Source organism: Arachis ipaensis, chromosome B6 (genome assembly GCF_059453495.1).
Source record: "Arachis ipaensis isolate K30076 ecotype BB chromosome B6, ASM5945349v1, whole genome shotgun sequence".
NCBI classification, from domain to species: Eukaryota; Viridiplantae; Streptophyta; class Magnoliopsida; order Fabales; family Fabaceae; genus Arachis; species Arachis ipaensis.
In genome coordinates, this window is record NC_142441.1 from 102,028,975 (window position 1) to 102,036,710 (window position 7,736).

The following is a 7,736-nucleotide window of genomic DNA, read 5'->3' on the forward strand; positions in this document are numbered from 1 at the left end:
TCAACTTCAAGAACTCCCTTCTTCACAGGCGTCCCATTACTCACAGGATTCCTTTCAGAAGTGTACATGAACTGGTTATTAGCAACCATGTCAATGAGTTCTTGAGCTTCTGCAGGTGTTTTCTTTAGGTGAATGGATCCACCTGCAGAAGTGTCCAGTGACATCTTTGATAGCTCAGATAAACCATCATAGAATATATCCAGGATGGTCCATTCTGAAAGCATGTCAGAAGGACACTTTTTGGTCAACTGTTTGTATCTTTCCCAAGCTTCATAGAGGGATTCACCTTCTTTCTGTCTGAAGGTTTGAACATCAGCTCTAAGCTTGCTCAGCTTTTGAGGAGGAAAGTACTTGGCTAAGAAAGCCGTGACCAGCTTATCCCAAGAGTTCAGGCTGTCTTTGGGTTGAGAATCCAACCATAATCTAGCTCTGTCTTTTACAGCAAAAGGGAAAAGCATGAGCCTGTAGATTTCAGGATTTACTCCATTAGTCTTAACAGTATCACATATCTGCAAGAACTCAGTTAAGAACTGAAAAGGATCTTCAGATGGAAGTCCATGAAACTTGCAGTTCTGCTGCATCAGAGAAACTAACTGAGGTTTCAGCTCAAAGTTGTTTGCTCCAATGGCAGGAATGGAGATGCTTCTTCCATGTAAATTGGAATTAGGTGCAGTAAAGTCACCAAGCATCTTCCTTATATTATTATTATTTTTGGCTGCCATCTCCTCTTCCTGTTCGAAAATTTCTGAAAGGTTATTTCTGGATTGTTGTAATTTAGCTTCTCTTAATTTTTTTTTTTCAGAGTCCTTTCAGGTTCTGGATCTGCTTCCACAAGAATGTTCTTATCCTTGCTCCTGCTCATATGACAAAGAAGAAGGCACAGAAAAATAATAATAATAATGGAGATCCTTTATACCACAGTATAGGGATTCCTGTGTGAGTGGAAGAAGAGGGGGAGACAAAGAATGTAATATAATGGAAGAAACACAACTGTGAGGATGGAAGAGAGGTGAAATGAGATGTTAGGATATGAATGAATAAATAGAATGAGATGGGGGAGGGATAATTTTCGAAAATTATTTTGAAAAAGAGTTAGTGATTTTCGAAAATGGTTTTTGAAAAATGTTAGTAATTTTCGAAAATTTTTGAAATCAAAAATAGAAAATAAAAATAATTAGTTAATTAAAAAGAAATTTTTGAAAAAGAGGGAGATATTTTTGAAAATTAGAGAGAGAGAGTTAGTTAGGTGGTTTTGGAAAAGATAAGAAACAAACAAAAAGTTAGTTAGTTAGTTGAAACAAATTTTGAAAGGATAAGAAGTTAGGAAGTTAGAAAAGATATTTTGAAAAGATATTTTTGAAAAAGATAAGATAAGAAGATATTTTTGAAAAGACATGATTGAAATTAGTTTTGAAAAAGATTTGATTTTTAAAATCACAATTAATGACTTGATTCATAAGAAATCACAAGATATGATTCTAGAACTCAAAGTTTGAATCTTTCTTAACAAGCAAGTAACAAACTTCAAATTTTTGAATCAAAACATTAATTGTTTATGTTATTTTCGAAAATTTGATTAAAATATAAGAAAAAGATTTTTGAAAAGTATTTTTTTGAAATTTTCGAAAATAACTAAGAATTTTGAAAAAGATTTGATTTTTGAAAAAGATTTTGAAAAAGATAAGATTTTCAAATTGAAAATTTGATTTGACTCATGAGAAACAATTTGATTTTAAAAATTTTTGAAAAAGTCAACTCAAATTTTCGAATTTGATGAGAGAGAAAAAGGGAAAGATATTTTTTTTTATTTTTGAATTTTTATGATGAGAGAGAAAAACATGAAAATTATGCAATGCATGAAATTTTTAGATCAAAACAGTGAATGCATGCAAGAATGCTATGAATGTCAAGATGAACACCAAGAACACTATGAAGAACATGATGAACATCAAGAACATATTTTTGAAAAATTTTTAATGCAAAGAAAACATGCAAGACACCAAACTTAGAATTCTTTAATGCTTAGACACTAAGAATTCAAGAATGCATATGATAAACATGAAAAGACACATAACAAAAAATCATCAAGATCAAACAAGAAGACTTACCAAGAACAACTTGAAGATCATGGAGAACACTATGAATGCATGAATTTTCGAAAAATGCAAGATGCACATGCAATTGACACCAAACTTATGATATGACTCAAGACTCAAACAAGAAACATGAAATATTTTTTATTTTTGTGATTTTCTAAAATTTTTTTGGATTTTTATTTTATATTTTTCGAAAAGTTATTTTGAAAAAGAAAAATAAGGATTCCAAAATTTTTAATATGAATTCCAGGAATCTTATGCTCTAAAGCTCCAATCAAAGGGTCAGGCATGGCTTAATAGCCAGCCAAGCTTTAGCATGTAACTCAGACATGACACGCCTGACATTCCTTACATTCAACAGCCAATTGGCTAAGAAAGATAAAGAAGCTCTTCTCTTGAGTATAAGGATTGAGACATGGCTTTACAGCCAGCCAGGCTTCAACATGCTTCATGAAACACTAGAATTCATTCTTAAAAATTCTGAAGCCATAAAATAATTTATTTTTGAAAACATTTTTTTTCTTTTTTTTTTTTGGAAAACAAAGGAGAAAATTTTGAAAGATTTTTGAAAAATTTTTGAAAATAAAACAAAAAGAAAATTACCTAATTTGAGCAACAAGATGAACCGTCAGTTGTCCAAACTCAAACAATCCCCGGCAACGGCGCCAAAAACTTGGTGCTGTTGCTGGATCAAAAGGGAATCTGGCACTGATGTTACCGGACTAAAAGCTTGCCGAAGACTCAAACAATCCCCGGCAATAGCGCCAAAAACTTGGTGCACGAAATTGTGATCACATTAATGTAGTACTCTTTGTTATTGTATGGAATCATTATTATGGCTCTTTACTATGTGTGGACACAACTCCGTTCAACTAACCAGCAAGTGTACTGGGTCGTCCAAGTAATAAACCTTACGTGAGTAAGGGTCGATCCCACAGAGATTGTTGGCTTGAAGCAAGCTATGGTCACCTTGTAAATCTCAGTCAGGCAGATATAAAGTGATAATGGTGTTTTCGAATATTATATAGTAAGATAGGGATAGAGATACTTATGTAGAGTCATTGGCAGGGATTTCAGATAAGCGAATGGAGATGCTTTTCGTTCCTCTGAACCTCTGCTTTCCTACTATCTTCATCCAATTAGTCTTACTCCTTTCCATGGCTGGCTGTATGCAAGGGCATCACCATTGTCAGTGGCTACATCCCCTCCTCTCAGTGAATCATATGCTCACGCACCCTGTCACGGCACGGCTATTCATCTGTCGGTTCTCGATCATGCTGGAATAGGATTCACCCTCCTTTTGCGTCTGTCACGAACGCCCAACAATCGCGAGTTTGAAGCTCGTCACAGTCATTCAATCATTGAATCCTACTCAGAATACCACAGACAAGGTTTAGACCTTCCGGATTCTCTTGAATGCCGCCATCATTCTAGCGTACACCACGAAGATTCTTGTTAGGAGATCTAAGAGATATTCATTCTAGCTTAATTCATGTAGAACAGAAGTGTTTGTCAGGCACGCGTTCATAGGGGAGAATGGTGATGAGCGTCACACATAATCATCACCTTCATCACGTTCTTGGGTACGAATGGATATCTTTAGAAGCGAAATAAGAAGAATTGAATAGAAAACAGTAGTACTTGCATTAATCTTTGAGGAACAGCAGAGCTCCACACCTTAATCTATGGAGTGTAGAAACTCTACCGTTGAAAATACATAAGTGAAAGGTTCAGGCATGGCCGAGATGGCCAGCCCCCTAAACGAGATCAATAGTCTCCTAAGATGAACAATAGATTAAAACGGAGACCAAAGATACCTAATACAATAGTAAGAGGTCCTATTTATAATAAACTAGGTACTAGGGTTTACATGAGTAAGTAATTGATGCATAAATCCACTTTCTGGGCCCACTTGGTGTGTGTTTGGGCTGAGCCTGAGTGTTGCACGTGCAGAGGCCATTTGTGGAGTTGAACGCCAGTTTCTGTGCCAGTTTGGGCGTTCAACTCTGGTTTTGGATCCTTTTCTGGCTCTGGACGCCAGATTTGGGCAGAAGGCTGGCGTTGAACGCCAGTTTACGTCGTCAATTCTTGGCCAAAGTATGGACTATTATACATTGCTGGAAAGCCCTAGATGTCTAATTTCCAACGCAATTGGAAGCGCGCCATTTCGAGTTCTGTAGCTCCCGAAAATCCACTTTGAGTGTAGGGAGGTCAGAATCCAACAGCATCAGCAGTCCTTTTTCAATCTCTGAATCTGATTTCTGCTCAAGTCCCTTAATTTCAGCCAGAAAATACCTGAAATCACAGAAAAACACACAAACTCATAGTAAAGTCCAGAAATGTGAATTTAACATAAAAACTAATGAAAACATCCCTAAAAGTAACTAGATCCTACTAAAAACATACTAAAAACAATGCCAAAAAGCGTATAAATTATCCGCTCATCAGTGATCATAGCGGCAGGTATCTCAGTCTCGTGAGTGCTCAGCATGATGAAGTTGCTAAGTATCTGATGCCATAGCCGAGCCTCATCATTCAAGTAAATTCACTTGATTCCCTTTGGCATGGTAGTGTTCTGACCCATAATCCAAGGAACGGTCGGGTCAAGGGCTATCCTGGCCTTGACTGCATCCCAATCAAACTTCATGAAGCGCATATCCTCCTCTGCTTTTTGATAACCATCCAGCTGATCAGATTTAGGCAGAAGTTTCAAAACATCTTCAATGGCCTCTTCAGTGACCAGAATCTGCTTCCCCCTAAGGTTCACTGCATCTAGGGAAGTCTTGAAGTAATTGCAGTAGAATTCCCGGACCCAAGATGCATTGACCTCAGTCAGGTTTCTTTCTAGGAAGAACCAGCCTCTTTGTTTGATCTGGTCAGAGGTGTATTGCTGGAGTTCTTCTGGGATCTTAAAAGTCCTCTCCAGGTAAAGGTTCCTGGAGGTTACAAACACCGGATACTTCAGCTCATAGTATCAGTTTGCAAACTTTACTGGATCAGTAGCAGGGAGTAGCTGGTCGGCCTTCTCCTGTGGGGTAAAGTTCTTCTCCCGCCAGGAGTCATCGTGCATGATATCCATGATGGACATAGCGGATTTTCCTCTTTTACGTTTGCTAGTAGTTGCCTTTGCTTTTCCCTTTCGTTGGGTGGCAGACATCCTGAAAAACAGAAAACCAGGATATAATAAAAATAGGAAAACAAATAGGCAAATAGTCAAAAGAAACACAAAGTGGCAAAGTAGCAATAGAATAAGGAAATGAGTTAAGGAAATGTGCATTAAGGATTGTATAGGAGTTAAAAGTCTGAAAAGAAGAATTCACAATCCAAAATGTAATAGAAGGCATGTTAATTAGGAAAAATTATCAGTATGCCATGGTTAGAAGGTTAAAGAGAAAATGAAAAACCAAGAAGAGAGAGTATGAAAGGTTAGGTTGGTTAGAATTGAAAAAGAGTGTAAGAAGTTAAAATTAGTGAGTTAGTAAAAAGTGGGTTAATGTAAGTGGCATAATGATAAGTTGCTAAGTAACAAGCATTCACAATTAAAGGCTACAGGTAACTCATAACCAAATAAGGAAATTAGGTTGATGATGATTCAGATAGATATAGAAATAGCAAAAAATTGGAATCTGAGCATCAAAAATGCAATATATGAACCAGGAAATCAAAAAGAATAGGAAAGCTTGCCCTGGCATTCATGAATTGGTTTGGTTAAATCTAAGGAAAGCACAGTTGAAAATGCCAAAACCAAGACATGAATGGAAACATTTTACAGAAATTTGGGCAGCATTCCGGCTAAAATTGGATTGTCCCGAAAAATAAACAACAACAGAATAGTTCATATGAATCAAAATTAAAGCTGCAATTAAATAGTATGAATAAGAAAGAGCATAGCAGCATGAACTTGAAGAGCAGCATATGAACATTACTAACTTCACAGCAACAGCAGAATTGCAAATTGATAAAACAAGAAACACGAACAGTGCAATTAAACAGGCCTAAATCCACTAACCACATCCTAGGCTACCTAACAACCTAGAATCCACTACAACATGCATATCCAACTAGCCTAAATATGAACAGAAACAGAAAATTATGAATTAACTATGAATGGATAGAAGGGTGGCGTTCGTCGGAACCTGGTAGGCGAATTAAGGAGAGTGGGGCAGAGAGGTGGCTGGGGATGGTGGCGGTGGCGTCGGGCGCGGCGGAGGAGGGTGGCGCGGCAGCGGTGGTTGCTGTTTGGAGGCATGGGGGAAAAGGTAGGGGTAATGGGGGTAGGGGGAATAGGGGGAATAGGGGAAGGAAGGGGGCGTGGCTGGTGATGGGCGGTGATGGCGGCGCGGTGGTGGTGATCGCGGAGGAGGGCAGGGGCGGTGGAGGGAGGAAGAAGAAGGAAGAAGAAGAAAGAGGGGGGAAAGGAAGGGGGTGGGTGGCGGCGGTGTCTGGGTGGTCGACGGGGTGGCAGTCGTTCAGTGATGGTGGTTGGGTGGTGGTTGGGTGGTTGGAGAAGAAGAGAGGAAGGAGAAGGGTTTGGGGGGGCGCGAATGGTAAGGTTCGCGTGACTGGGGGGGATATAAATTTGAATCCACACGATCACGTGGGGCATGCGGTCGCATGGCTGGAGTGAAATGGGGGTCGACGCGATCGCGTGAGTGGCGCGATCGCATGGGATAAATAGCCAAAAGAGTGAATGACGCGATCGCCTGGGGCATGCGATCGCGTCCCTGGAAATTGTGCTAAACACACGAATCCAGCGTCATTTCAGCGCAACTCTCTATCTCCTTTAGGGGTGTTGTGTAATCCATACGACGCGATCGTGTCGCTCACGCGATCGCGTGGGATTGATGTTGTGCAAGTGACGCGATCGCGTCAGGGACGTGACCGTGTGGGTCGTTTGTGCGAAACGCACAACGGCCGCACGATTTCAGCCTAACTTTCTGGACGTTGGATCTTTACGCCAATCTCCAGATCACGCGGCCGCGTGAAGGACACGGTCACGTGGAAAGTGTTTTTCGCAACGTGACGCGATCGCATGAATGATGCGGTCGCGTCTGATGAGCGGATAATTTATACGCTTTTTGGCATTGTTTTTAGTATGTTTTTAGTAGGATCTAGTTACTTTTAGGGATGTTTTCATTAGTTTTTATGTTAAATTTACATTTCTGGACTTTACTATGATTTTGTGTGTTTTTCTGTGATTTCAGGTATTTTTTGGCTGAAATTGAGGGACTTGAGCAAAAATCAGATTCAGAGGTAGAAGAAGGACTGCTGATGCTGTTGGATTCTGACCTCCCTGCACTCAAAGTGGATTTTCTGGAGCTACAGAACTCAAAATGACGCGCTTCCAGTTGCGTTAGAAAGTAGACATCCAGGGCTTTCCAGCAACATATAATAGTCCATACTTTGTCCGCTTTTAGATGACGCAAAAGGGAGTTGAACGCCAGTTCTATGCTGCAGTCTGGAGTTAAACGCCAGAAACACGTCACAAGCCAGAGTTGAACGCCAGAAACACGTTACAAACTGGCGTTCAACTCCAAGAATGACCTCTCCATGTGTAAACTTCAAGCTCAGCCCAAGCACACACCAAGTGGGCCCCGGAAGTGGATTTATGCATCAATTACTTACTTCTGTAAACCCTAG

At 39.6% G+C, this 7,736-nt stretch overlaps 1 non-coding gene across 1 annotated transcript; it reads left to right on the forward strand.

Moving 5' to 3' along the window:
* Positions 1–218: 218 nt before the first annotated feature.
* Positions 219–326, forward strand: LOC148562095 (small nucleolar RNA R71). Its single transcript, XR_015887379.1, has one exon. It is a non-coding gene; the product is annotated as a small nucleolar RNA R71 (small nucleolar RNA).
* Positions 327–7,736: the final 7,410 nt, after the last annotated feature.